Genomic DNA, 14,971 nt, shown 5'->3' with positions numbered 1-14,971 from the left:
CATAGGCTTAATTCACAGAACTATTAAGAGATCTGAATAACGGTTAACACATGCAAAATGGGCATTTGTCACTGTCATTGTACACTTAAATACTATTTCAATTTAGAATTGGGTGATTTTTATGAGGGTTTAATTTTGTAAAGTCTTGAAGTTGAATGAAATGTTAGGTGTAGATAAGGTGTGCATATTGTTTTTCTTTTTTTCGCGACCAAATGGCGCAGTCTCAGTTGTGGGTGCTATTTCTGTATTTAACACATACATAATACCATAATACCACCGTATTACCACGGTAGCATGCATGCACGCTAAAACATATGCTAGCAAGCATGCTAACGTATGTTTTTAAAAAGGCAGCGGGAGCAAAACTGAGTTCAGTTGTTTTTTATTGAAACATTTAACAATGTACTCACATAATTGTCAGTGATTAACTGTCATCTACAAATCCATTAAAGTCGTCATCTTCGGTATCCGAAATGAACAGCTGGGCAAGCTCTCCTTTAAACACGTCAGGTTCGCTTTCGTCATTGTCTGAGTCGGTCTCGTTGCCGTGCGGCTCCTCAGAAACGATGCCGGCTTTTGCGAAAGCTTGCAGACACTTTAGCCCAAGCATCCACAATCCATTCACAAATTGTGGCGTAACCGCTGCCTCCCAGTCTTTGTGGCGTTGTGTTCGCCGTCCATCATCCATCACTCCCACGCCGCTCGCAACTTAACTTTGAACGCCCTATTTACATCGATGTCCGGTGGTTGGAGTTCCTTTTGTTAAGACTCCGGGAATAATGGCAAGATCGGCGTTCATTTGCTTCACTTGGTTTGCGCTGTGACATGGGCGCACTGTGAGATGGGCGCGCATGAAGTCACAGATTAACAGCGACGGTGACGTGTGGGAAAAAACATCCGGTCTCTTTGTGTACACCTCAGTCAGCCACTCTCTCATTTTCTCTTCGTCCATCCAGCCCTTTTGATTGGCCTTGATGATGACTCCGGTTGGGAACTTTTCTTTAGGCAGCGTCTTCCGCTTAAAAATCACCATAGGTGGCAGTTTCTGTCCATTACCATGGCAATCAAGCACAACAGTAAAAGCCGACTTCTCGTGCCCTGTTGTGCGTATCGCTACCGTGCTGGTCCCCTTTTTCTCCACAGTGTGGTTCACCGGGATGTCGAAAATAAGCGGCACCTCGTCCATGTTGATGTGGTTGGTCTGGATGCCATGTCATGTCATCTTGCAAACCGCTTATCCTATACAGGGTCGCGGGGAGTTGCTGGAGCCTATCCCAGCCGTCAACGGGCGAAGGCAGACCATACCCCGAACTGGTCGCCAGCCAGTCGCAGGGCACACACAGACACCGTCACTGAGCGGGAATCGATCCCACACTGCCCGCACACAACTCGGGCGTGTGTACCACTACACTATCAGCGGACCTTGGCCTGGATGCGTTTGTCGGAAATCTTTTTACTACAGTAGGAGCGGAAGATGGCCAGCTTTTCCTGCTTCGTCCACTTGCGAACCATGGATTCGTTGATCCTAAATTCCCTCGCGGCTGCTGGATTTCCATGTTCCTGCGCGTAGCTGATAGCTTGCAGTTTGAAATGTACTTCGTAGGCGTGTCTCTTCGTGGGTGCCATTTACAATGTTGTTATGCACGATGAATACATATACCGGCACTATATACCTACTGCAGTTGTGTGTCGCCCGCATTGTACAGAAGCATTTCGAAAGAAGAGGGCAGCTTTAAATCTCAGAAATGAGACTAAATTGGTTTGCCTCAGCAACTGAGGATGAGTAGAGAAGAGGGCTGTCTTGTTTTGTGATAACAAAGTCAGTTTAAAGGAGAACACATGACATGCTGAAATCAACAACATCATAGCACAGCATTATGAGCCAAACACATTTGTGTGCACTTCAGTGACCACTCGGAAAACATACACTCTAAAAATATAAAGGAGCATTTCGAAAGGAGAGGGCATCTTTAAATCTCAGAAATGTGAATAAATTGATTTGCCTCAGTGACTGAGGATGAGTAGAGAAGAGGGCTGTCTTTTTTTGAGTTAATAAAGTCAGTTTAAAGGAGGAACACACACCATGCTGATACCACCAACAGCATAGCATAACATGAGCCAATCACCTTTGAATGCACTTAAGGGACCACTGATCAATTATATGTAAAGCTGTGATTAACTTGATTAAAATTTATGAATATATATATGCGTGAGGCAATGAGCAATCTAAAATGCTCTGAGGCGTATCAGTACCGACACAGTCAAAAAGTTGGTCACGTTTTGTTAAAAGAGGTTCGACACGGTCCGATTTATCTTAAAGCAGACGTAGGAGTCAGCCAAAGCCACTATTTCCCACTGCATGTTAAGCACATGACTTAGGCATTCTAACGCTTAATATAAACAAGCTTCACGTAACTCGATGTCATAAAACTGCAATCAATTTTCACCTAAATTTATGCCCGCATCTCTACTGACTCTAATGTCAATTTCAACTGCTGCAAATACTAGACAATCGCCTTAATATCAAATTTCAAAGGGCAAGGTAAAACTCAGAAAACCCCATCTGGGAAAAAATGAGAAACCTTGAGAAGGGGCCGCAGATGGTTGAATCCCCTTTCCAGGATGATGACGCTACAATGGATGCTGAGTGGGCAACATTTAACACATATGTTGCTATACAATGTTAGTTGAAATAGTGTGAAAGTCAAATCTCTTTGATTTTATGAGCATAACATTTTCCTCTACATAGGCTCTTACCACAGCTTTATGACAAAACCACTTATCGTCCATAAAATCCAAACTATTGCCGCAAACGTTCTAATAATTTCAGAGGGTGATTAATACTTAAGTGTCGTATCTCCCATACACATAAAAATCACACGTGATGATGTTGTGATACTTGACACCCAGTGAATCTTCTTTGGTGGTTTGTCTTGTCTTAACGCAAGCTCGAAGTTCGATACATGTGTTGCGCCATGCTCTTTGTCCACAACATGAAAGGAACGCACGTACAACATTGAGCTGGTCTTTTCAAATGAAGACTCATGGATTAATTCTTCTGTGATCCTCATCCCTGGGAAGGCGCTAGAAACAAGTGTTTATCACAACAACATTTTCTCCTCCTTGTCCGGGGCGCCAGTTCAAAAACATTGCTCTTGTTGTCACAGATTCAGCTTCTTCTCTTTGTTAGTACAACGGCCAACAGTGCAACAAGTTCCCAAGCCGTGCAATCTATTTTTCAATAAAATGGGGCTTTTGATCGTTTCGGAAAGGAGAGGTGGGGTTTGGTTTTGTGGGGAACGTTCAAATAAACAACCCGTGAAACGAAACAGGTTTTAACAAATGGTGGATAGTTCGGCCGAATTTAATCTCAGTCTACTCGGTAAAAGGCTTCTTTTCAGGCTTCTTTCAAAACACATTGTGTTCGGGAGGAAAATCAAGCTGCGTGCAACACTCAAGTGTGACACTGGCACATGATGCACTTCCCTACTTCCGGAAATACGCTGTACCAAAACTGCTGTGTAGTGGTTTGCTGGTGTGCTTTTATTTTGAAGGACAGGAAGTGTGAAGGAAGGGAAGTCTGGAAAGTAAATAACTTGAATGCTTGCAGACTTGTCGTCTGTTGGACCCAAATAATTATACAATATGACAAAACCAACCCCAGGGCTCGCAATGGAAGTAAGTACAGTACACGCAGCTGGGTTGTTGTGTCTTTCACAACTTAATAACTTGGAGAAGTCTCGGAGCGCAGCTTTTTTTTATTGTGTAAACGGCATTCATTCACAGACGAGTTGATTCACTGGTAACACTTGAAATTGTATCACTCCGCACATGTCGCGATGCACTGAGGAAATCACAGGGCGAATAACTACGCCTGGAAAAGTAGGTCCATACACTACATGGGTAAGTAAGTGAGTAAGTGGCACGTTTGAAGCGTGTCTGCATTGTGTTTGAACAGTAAGTTAGCCAGCTATTTGTCTTTCAATAAACCTCTTCCGTTAGCATCTCTTCTCTCCCGCGAGGGCATCGTGCACGTTTTTTTAGGGGGGGCGGGGGTCGGAATGGGGCGGGGGCCGACAATGTTTATAAATTTGGCCGGGGGGGTCGCAGCCGGAAGGGTACCCAGGTCAAGGGTGGAGGGTCGCAGCCGGACGGGCAAAAAAGGGTAAAGTGCCCAGCTCTGCTTGAAATACATATGGTATTATTTGAATCTTTTGGTCCTAACAGTAATGCTTATGTAGCCCTCGCCTTATTTTTTGTCTAGATAGGTGTTGATTGCAATACAACATTTCTGTTCATAACTACTGGATCTCCACCCTTGCATGGTTCTAGTCATGCTCAGTAAAAAGTCTACTGTACACCTAAGCACGTATTTTTCTTTTCTCGACTCTGCATTTCACTTTAGCGATTAGCACACTTAGCAACCCCTCGTTCGCCTCCACGGTGAAAACCCTACTTTTAGTGGGGTTGTTTATTTGTCACAACGGAGGAGATGATGCGCAGCACGTTGCTGCTTTGCACGGACTTACATAGTATAAATAAAGACCGTGCTGTTACAGAGCAAGCTAGCAGGGCGCTTAGCATTCAAGCAGCCGCGAACTAAATGACTTTCCGGAGTACGGCGACAGCGTGTAGTAGGACGGGATGTTTTTTTTAACCAGTTCGGCGCTGGTCCTGCCCACAGCAGCACGCCACTAATGGTGAGCCACTAATGGTGAGCCACTAATGGTGAGCGTGCCCTTTAAAGAAACCTCATCTTTGGCGATCTCACAATCGCGTTGTCTGAGATCGCGATTTCGGTCTCAAAACGATAAATTGTTCAGCCCTAAACCCTAACATATTTTTTTCAAGAATTTGTTCTATGCAGGCCCACTAGTTGAAACATTCCGATAAATATTGCGTTTGTGGAATAGGACTTAATTGGACCTGTTTTTAGCTGATAGAACTTAAGGTTACAAAGCGGCGCAGGCTTATCATTTTTTGCCCAGTCGCAGCAGAAGAACAATTCCGACAGTGCAGACTACTTCTCTCTTTAGCCAAGTGGCGTACTTTATTCAGCAACACACATGAACTGCTTTCCTCGAGAGCCAAGTACAGAGAGAACACACAGGCGCCCGTAAGCCAATGTTGATGTCATCTGTCAGCGACAGCCCTCTTATGACAAATAAGCACAGTACAGTTACAAGCAGTCATACAATAACACTCAACACTCCCACTTATGAATGTCTTGTCTACTGTTCAACTTTCACAAAGTCAACTAAACAAAAACAAGTAACATGACATTCTTATGTTGAACATTTACATGCCAAACATGACCCCTGCAAATTTCTTCAATTTAAATTTGGTAGCAGGCTTAGTCATAACATCTGCCGTCATGTCATTTGTAGGACTCTAAACAAGTGTCATCCTCTCATCTTTTATGATGGATCTAATGAAGTGATATTTGTTGTCCACATGTTTACACCTCTGTCTGCACACAGGGTTCTTCACAAGTGCAATTGGCCCTTGATTGTCCTCATAAATGACAGTTTTCGTGTACAAATAGCTATCAATACCGTTCAGTAGTTGCTCCAAATGAATACACTCCTGTATTGTTAGAGCTAGAGCCATGTATTCGGCCTCACACGTAGATAGTGCTACTGTTTGTTGTTTCTTGGTCTTCCATGTCTTTTCCCATACTCACACAATACCCTGTGGTACTGCGTCTGTCAGAAGCGTCCGACGCCCAGTCTGCATCACTATAGGCTTGAAGGCCTAAACCCTCACTGCTCTTTCTGAAACATAGCTGTTTATCTCTTGTACCTCTGAGATAGCGCAAAACATGTTTTACTGTGACCCAGTGCTCATCTGTGGGTTCAGCAAAATGTTGCGATAGTCGGCTCACCATGAAACATAGGTCAGGGCGTGTACAGGTAGCCAAATATATGAGACTGCCTACAGCTTCTCTGTACATTTTTACATCAGTCATTTTAGGCGCATCTTTGGTGTAGTCTAGCTTTTGTTCACAAGGTGTCTCCCTTGTTCTACACTTCTGCATGTCTAAACGGTTTAAGATCTTTTCCACACACTTGTTTTGTGACACATAGACACATCCTTCTGATTGACTGAAGACCATGCCAAGAAAATGTTTTAACCTACCTAGGTCCTTCATTTTAAACCTGGTGGAAAGCATGTTCTTCACTTGTTCTAGGCTCTTTGTGTTATTGGCAGCAATGATAAGGTCGTCTACCCAGATGACAATTATTACCTTCCCTTCTTCTCTAGACTCTCTTGTACATACACAGTGGTCTGCTGGATTCTGAATGAATTTGTTCCCTACTAGGCATTTGTGAAGTAGTAAGTTCCAATTACATCCTGATCGTTTCAGGCCATAAATGGACTTTTCTAGTTTACAAACAAGTCCATCTTCTTTCTCATAACCCTCAGGTTGTTCCATGTATATCTCTCTATCAATGGGTGCACGCAAATAAGCCGTTTTGACGTCCATTTGGTGTAAGATCAAATCGTCTTGGGCAGCTTTTTGCATCACCACACGTACACTGGTCAGATTTGCTGTCGGTGAGAAGGTTTCACCATAATCTATTCCCGTCCTCTGGCTATATCCTTTAGCTACAAACCTGGCTTTGTAGTGTTCACATCCATCACTGTCCTCCTTGACAGAATAGACCCATTTTCCTCCCACTGTATCTCTGCCATTTGGTAACTTAGTCAAAGTAAAAGTCTGATTGTCCTCTAAGGACTTCATCTCCTCGTCCATTGTTTTCTTCCATTTTTCTGAGTTGGTTGATGTCATGGCTTCTTTAAAGTTCTGAGGTATATCACATATTGTTCGGTAGCAGTAGTCTATGCTAGCCAGTGTACTGTCATCCTCCTCGCTGTTATCTTGAATATAGTCTTTTAGATACTCCGGTGGTTTACGTTCCCGGATGGGATATCGCCAACTGCTTGAAACCTGTGATGTCACTTTTGGGTGCTTGACATAATCATCTTCCAGTAATTTTGGACCATCGGTTTGCATGTCCGTGCTTCCACTAGGTTGCAGTGTCTCTTTGTCCTCACGATGAGTCCTGGAGTCCAGTTCCAACTCATGAGTCTGTGTTTCGTTCTCACATGTCGTTTTGGTGACAAACTTCACAAGTCTGTGCTTTTGCACTTTTCCTTCACAGGGATAATAAATTAGAATGGCTGTACTGCCTTTGTCGTGTCCTACAAAGTGTCCTCTTTCACACTAGAATCTAGTTTACCTCTGTCTTGTTGATAGGCATAGCATATTGACCCAAACTTGTGCATCCTGGATAAATCACACTTTTTGCCTGTCAGTGCTGTGTACGGTGTGGTACCTGTACGCTTATTAAAACACCGATTTCTTGTATATGCGGCCTCCTGAACAGCATAGTGCCACAGGCTCTTTGGTAAGTTGCAGTCAATAAGCTTGCACCTGGCCATCTCAAAAAGAGTACGCCATTCCCTCTCAGCTACTCTGTTCTGGTGCGGGGAGTAAGGACAGGAAGTTTCGTGTCTGATTTTGTTCTTTCTCAGTAGTGTTTTAAATTCTCTGTTAGTGAACTCGGTTCCGTTGTCTGATCGTATGCATTTTACAGTACCATAAGGCACTACATCAGCCAAGAACTTTTCTGTAGCTTGAAGTGCATCACTCTTTGCTTTTAAAAAGTAAACAAAAACCACACCTGTATACACATCTGTAAAAGATTGCATATACTTGAAACCATCTATGGACTTGTTGCGTATTGGATCAGCTAGATCTGTGTTCACCAGTTCAAGTGGTGTCTTTACCTTATCAGTTGGATTTCTGTTTCTCGTTTGGGGGAACTTCCCCTTTACGCATACGTCACATTCTTTATCAGGCCTGTGTTTTGCACCTTTAATGTGCATGCCTACTGCTACGTTCTGCAATTTCAATATATCCTCATAAGTGCAATGTCCCATTATCTCGTGCCATGTCTGGATATCATGGCTGACATTACACACATCATTCTCATCACTCTCTGTTTGCAAGTAGTACATTCTCTTAGACATATAAATGTCAAATCTTGTACCATCAGGCGTCATAAGAACATCTTTACCTTCCTCAAATAACACCTCGGCACCGTTAGTGGTAGCAGACTTTACAGAGAACAATTATTGAGGAAAGGAAGGGATGTAGAGGGTGTTCTTCAACGTGACTGTACACCAACGCCCCTTACTGTCTATTAGACATACCCGTGCGTCTCCCCTGCCTTGTGCCAATCCAAAAATACGTTTCCCGTCTGCTAGTTCCATGCTGTGTTTCTCCGGCTTGAAGTTGCTGACAAAGTCCTTGAACTGCCTCTTGTCGTTGATAATGTGGGACGATGCACCTGTGTCCACGATCAGTCCCGTTCGCCGGATCTGCTGCGGTGTCCGACTGGCATCCTCTGTCTCCGTCCTGAAGGAGTAATCCTCACCTACCGCTGCTCTCCTGGCGTCGTCTCGATGCGTTTTAATGGCCGCTGTCATCGTTACCGTCTTCTCGGACGTGCGCGCAGCGGGCTCTCTGCCTGCGCTTCTTCCGACAAGCTTTGTCCGCGTGCCCCTCGTGTTTACAGGAGTTACACCAAACAGTCTTGAGCATTCATCTTTACGGTGACCTCTCTCTCCGCATTGCCAACACGTCAGCTCTGTCGCGGGTCCGGTTTTCTTCCTTGGTGCTGGCCGCGCTTTCAGCACCCTCTCTCCCGCCTGGCGACTAGGCCTGTATCCTCCATGGCCTCGAACTTCCGCAGTTTGTTCTTGAACTCCCCGAGTGACATGTCCGCTGAGCTGTGCGTCACCATCAGCGTGAACGGCTTGTACTTTTCCGGGAGCCCTCTCATAATCATTGCCATCATCAGCCCTTCGCTTGGCGCTTCACCTGCGCTCCAGTCTCTGTGACTCTCTGAAGAAAGCGGTTTCTTCAGCGGTGTCATCGTAATATATAGAGAGCCAATGCGGGGCCTACCTTTGCCGATATAGTGTTCTCTTAACACTCTGAGGCTCTCTCGGCCCTTGTCTTTTGTATCTCTGAATATGAGTCCTAAACTTGTGTTGTCGAGGAGTGGCGCCAATGCACAATATGCGTCGGCATTGTGCTTGTCATCCAGGGCCCTGGCTTCCTCCGATAGTGGGCCTGTTGGCTCGATCAAGATAGTCTCTTTCAAACCCACTCCGTGCATACAGCACAACATCCTTTCTTCCCAGAGCTCATACTCCTCTGCTCTCCCGTCGAGCGTGGGCCACTTGCTCTTGCCTCTGTTCGCCATGTCTCGTGTGTTCGCAGCACCGCTTTACTGCCCATTAGCCTAGCTTTAGCTTCCCACGGTGCTCCCGATGCTAAACTAGCTATACTTTGCAGCTAACTCGCTACCGTTGCTCCGCCGTGCTAAACTGCATTTCGTCTTACACTCGGAATCTAGTCTCGTGACTCTGGGCCCATAACCTGATAAAACTTACGGTTACGAAGCGGCGTAGGCTCATCACTTTTTGCCCGGTCGAAGCAGAAGAACAATTCCGACAATGCAGACGACTTCTCTCTTTAGCCAAGTGGCATACTTTATTCAGCAACACACACGAACTGCTCTTCTCGAGAGCCAAGTACAGAGAGAACACACAGGCGCAAACACTCCCGCCTCTAAGCCAGACGTCACCTGTCAGTGACAGCCCTCTTATGACAAATAAGCACAAAACAGTTTCAAGCAGTCATACAATAACACTCAACATTAGCCATCTCTGGGGGCTCACCTGTTTTCTGAATCTGAGCCGTGATTGGTTGTTACCTGAGCCCTGAGCATTTGTGATGTAATTTCAGTCGACAGAAGAGACAAAATGGCCGACCCGAGAGATGGCTAAAATGGGTGGATTTTGCTGCTTAACTCATATTCCACAAACGCAATATTAATCAGAATGCCGTGTTTCAAATAGTGGGTCTGCATAGAACATATTCTTGAAAAAAAAATCTGTTTGGGTTGATTTCCCAAAAGTAAGAATGTTTTGCCTCTTGATGTGGAAGTAGAAGTGGTTGTCAAGTACCCTACGCTAATAGATAGCCTTGAATGTACATTAGATGAGAATATATGAAGTTCTTTGCCTTCAACATTGCAGCACTGTAAAACTGACTCTGGATGACTACTACCGTAAGACAGTGTGCACACCTACATATAATCATTGACAAGATCGATATAAGTCACACTGGGCAGTACCTTATTTTTATGGACCACTAGGCGTACCGCATTATTAGGCGCAATATCAATGAATGGGTCTATTTTTTATTTTTTTTAAATCATACAAAAGATGCACCGGGTCATACACCGCCTTAATTTTATGAAGCATTGTTTGTGAAATAGTTTATTCTCATCGTATCGTATGTTTGTTAGATTTAGTGCTATATGCTAGATTCAAACTGGCTACCGGGTAGCGTCACGTGCCATGCTTGCTTTTGTTCGCCGTGTAATTCCAAGGGGGTTGCTTCAGGCGGAGGAGGGGATTCTCCGACAGATAAAAAAAACAACAAAGTTTAAACATCACTACTCAATCTGGTGACCGGTGGTTGTGGTTTTTACTTTTTTGAGACTATTTTATCTTGTTTTTTAACTTTTTGAATATAGTAAACTGCGTATGGACTCACGGGCTAGCTAGTATACACCTAGCTTACGCCGCCGGCAATAACCTAGCTTGGGGCTAAGACAGGCATATTAAAAATCCGACAGACGACAGCGACGAACAGAAAACCATGCTGGAAAAGGCAAATAAAACGATCTCTGACTTGCGGGAGGCTGTTCACCGTCTATCAGATGAACTCCAGGAAAAGGAGTCGTCATCGCCTGTTTCACGACCTGTTTCCCCCAGCTCTCCGCCATGGTCATGAAGAGGCGTGTTAGTGGGATCCTGACGGCGACAATGACGGCTGAGGTGGCTGGATCTTCGGACACGGTAAGGTGGGATCCGGTTGCCTGCCCGGGGCCATCCTGCTCGACGCCGCTTCACGGTGCAAGCTGTGTCGAAGTGGTGTCCTGCGGCAAGAAGGGCGGGGAGCCACCCCACCGCCCACAGCTGGTCCTGGAGAATCGGTTTGCCGCCCTGGCGAATGAGTCCCCCGCTCCTATCACTGCAATCCGGCAGTCAGGGACACCTGCTGCTGCTGCGTTGACTGAGGATTCTTCTTCTCTTATTTTACTGATTTTAGTTCTTAAATTATATTACTGTTTTTTTTTTTTTTGTTTTGTTGTTTTCTGTAGTTGTTAGCTTTTAGCTCCAGTGTTTCCTCATGGGGGGCCCTCCGCGTCGGGGGGGGTGGCTGCCCTTCCCGCAGGAGCCGTCATCACAGGGGCTCCTTGGGTTCGGGTGGCCGGGGGCTTCTACACTTTGTGTGGGGTCCACCCAGCTGATCCGGGCCGGGGCATTCCCTGTGGCCCGTGGGCTGTCATTCTCCTCAGTGTGAACGAGCCCCCCTTGGGTACCCTTTCCTCATATGGTTCCTCTGTGCCTTGTCATGTCCTTTTTAACAAAGTTTATCAGGTTGTGTGCTTTGTGTGTATATGTGGGGTGTGTGTGTGTGTGTAGGTGCGAGTGCTGATGTACTGGCGGATATATATCTTTAGGTTTGTTGGGAGGGAGGGCGGCTGCGGGTCTTCCTTTTTATGTTGTGTTTTGGACATTTTTACTGGACAGCACTTTGAGTTGCATTCTTTTTGTATTAAAAGTGCTATATAAATAAATTTGATTTGAGTTGATTAAAACACAACAACTAAAAAAACAACAGCAAGAAAAAAATGATGCAAGTTCACGTCACTAAACTGAAGTTTACCAGGCCACTGCAGGACCGGTCCCCTTTTTTAAAAGTTGATTTATTTATGTATTTATTGATTACATAAACGTTAAAGAAAAAAAAACCTCGGTATTTCCATTCAAAATACACAAAGGAGCATAAACAAGGAATAAAAATAAAGAAAATATATTTTGCAGGACCAGTCCTGTGACACCAGATCCTCTGGAAAGACCTGAACGGGATTGCTTGATTAGAAGGTACTGTAATTGGCCATCCTTTGGAGAAAATAAAAGGTACCTTTTACTTCATGTCTTTTTAAACACATGGCCGTTAGTGTAATAGAGCAGGGATACCCAAGTCCTGTCTTCAAGAGCCCCTATCCAGCCTGATTTAGGTATATCCCTATTCCATCACGCCTGACTCAAATGATCAGCTCATCAGCAAGGTTTGCAACAGCCGGATAACAATCAATGATATTTGAATCAGGTGTGTTGCAGTATAGGCATACATCTAAGACAGGGGATCTCGAGGACCGGACTTGGGCACACCTGTAATAGAACAACATTGTTACATGGCTTGAAGCATATTTGTCTACCAAAGCTTGTACAATATCTAATTAAGGCAAGACATACACTAAATAAAATTACACGATAGACAAAGGACGGTGGTGAATAGAAGTTCACGTGAGACTAGAGAATGGGCAGGCTCTAGTGCCACCTCGTGGCCTGGCATACTTCTGTTTAGTGACATGAACTTGCATCATTTTTTTTTCTTGTTATTGTTTTAGAGTTAGTACGTTTTGGATTTCCGCAGCATATTTTGTTTATTTTACGTTTTTTTTATGTTTGGAATAAACGCTTAACGTGTTTCGCTTGTCAGATGTTCATCAACCCCGTCCCCTAGGTCAAACAGTAACACCTTCTCAACCATTCGACAGTCTACTTGTATGGAGTTGCTGGGTTTTCCATAAGCATTGTTAGTGTTCACGGCATCATCAGTCAGGTTTCCCAGAGAATTGTTTGGTTTCCAAGTAGGGGTGAGTTTATTCCCAGGCGGGTCCGTGGACTGGTGTTTTGCATTCGTCCTTCATTTGTCATTTTTTAGATGTTTTTAATTTCTATCAATAAATACTTTTTGAAAATTCCTGTAATATCTTTAAATCAGTTAAGGGTAAAAAGGTAAAGGTAATACCAGATGTAACTAAATATGTTCCACCTGTTCATGTGCACTTTGTACTTAACACTTCTAATTCTTGTGAACACAATGTGAATTTAACATTTCTAGGTGTAGCCACCTATTTTCTTAAAATTTATCTAACTATTCTTATATGTACCGAGATACTTCATGAAACACACACACAACACTGCCTAGATTGCATGTATCTCAAGTTTGTCCAGTTTGTCTGTGTCCTGTGTTTTTTACCTACTGTTGCCCTGTTCATTTTATCTTGTGTTTTTTAACATCAACCTGCCAAAGGGACTAAAGATGTAAATTATCCTTTTGGCTATAATCTTGCATATTTACATGTACATGTTCATTAATAAGTGTTGTCCCTCTTTTCAAATAAACTCAAACTCAACTCAACTCAGTTACCTTAGTATTTGTAAATAAAGTATGACCTAAAGATTACCCCAATAATCCTCGATATAAACAAACTATGGTCCAAGTGTTCAGGTACAACATGAATTTAATATTCCTAAATGTACTCAAGTAATTCTTAAATATAGTTTAAAAAACTCCATGAAGTCACCTAAACATTCTCTAATATACTGAAATAAACCCTAAAAGTTACATTAATATTTTAAAATCAGGTAAAGGTAATCCCAATAATCCCAGATGTAACCAAAATGTGGTCCTAATTAGGTCTGTGCAATGTGAATTTAACAGACCTAGATGTAACTAAAATATTTCTTAAAATTATCTAACTATTCTTAAATCTATTGAGGTAATTCTTGAAAGTTCCCTTAATACCTTTAAATCCATTAAAGATAAAAAGGTAAAGGTAATCCCAAAAACCTAGATGTAAACAAAATATGGTGCAGTTAGAGTTATGCAAATAATCAAAATTCAATTACAATGACCATGACTACAATCATGATTACAAAAATTAACATAATCGTAATCAATGATTATAAATATTCATTTTTATACAAGGCACTGTGTTTACACATAAGAAAAACAAACTTGAATTTATACATTTGCACCTTTAAAAAAAAAAAAAATTAAAAAAAAAAAAAAATTATATATATATATACCTAAATAGCTCTAAAGTCACAAAAATCATCCAAACACATCTAGAAGACCTCCAAATACTTATTTTGCCTTTTACTTTTACAGAAACTCACCTCAATATATGAAAAATAGTAAAACATCATTGATTGTATTATTTGTCAAGTGTAAGTATAAATGTGTTAACCTTTATTTTGGTAAGTACAGTATCAATAAATCTTAAGAATATGAGTTGTTTGTAATCTTTGGTTGAAGTTGTAATATGTTTCATCGTTATACTGTAGGTTACTAATTAGAGACTGTGTCATTGTGTAAAGTATACATTTATGAACACTCTTTTTTCAAGTATAATATTGATAAATCTTAATATGAGTTATTGTTTGTAATCTTTGGTTGTACTTGTAATATGTTCATCGTTATACTCTAGATTACTACTTAGTGGTTGTATAAATGTGTAAATTATAAGTATACAATTAGTAACACTTTCTTTTCTTTTAAGTACAATATCGATAAATAAGATTTATCCCTACCCTAAGATTTTACAAAAACATAGATTGCGACACTTTCTCTCAACAAAATCACTTTCTCTCAACAGGTTCATCAGTGTTGAAGTCTATGGCTTGTCACTTCTCGTTGTATTAGTAATCCTCCAACAACTTTCTAGCCTCGTCAGAGATGTTGACGCCGGTAGGGGGCCATGTACTCCCTCGGAGCTTGTCAAAAATCTTCTTTTCGTGCGATAACTCTCTCAGAGATCTGGGCCATGTCTTTAACTTGTTGATACTCGGTGGGCACTTGATACAGGTTCAACAAGTAATCAAGGCTAGGGAGGAATTTCTCATTACAGAGTAACCTTGTCACATCATAAAAGTGTGTGTCGTAATAATAATCTTCCCCCTCCACAGTCTGTGATGACTCTGACTACACTGTAAAAAAAACCCCGTTGTTTTTACGAAAAAAAAA

Source organism: Filicampus tigris, chromosome 2 (genome assembly GCF_054856515.1).
Source record: "Filicampus tigris isolate MCC_2025a chromosome 2, RoL_Ftig_1.0, whole genome shotgun sequence".
In the NCBI taxonomy this organism is placed as follows: Eukaryota; Metazoa; Chordata; class Actinopteri; order Syngnathiformes; family Syngnathidae; genus Filicampus; species Filicampus tigris.
This window is presented reverse-complemented; position numbering follows the sequence as displayed.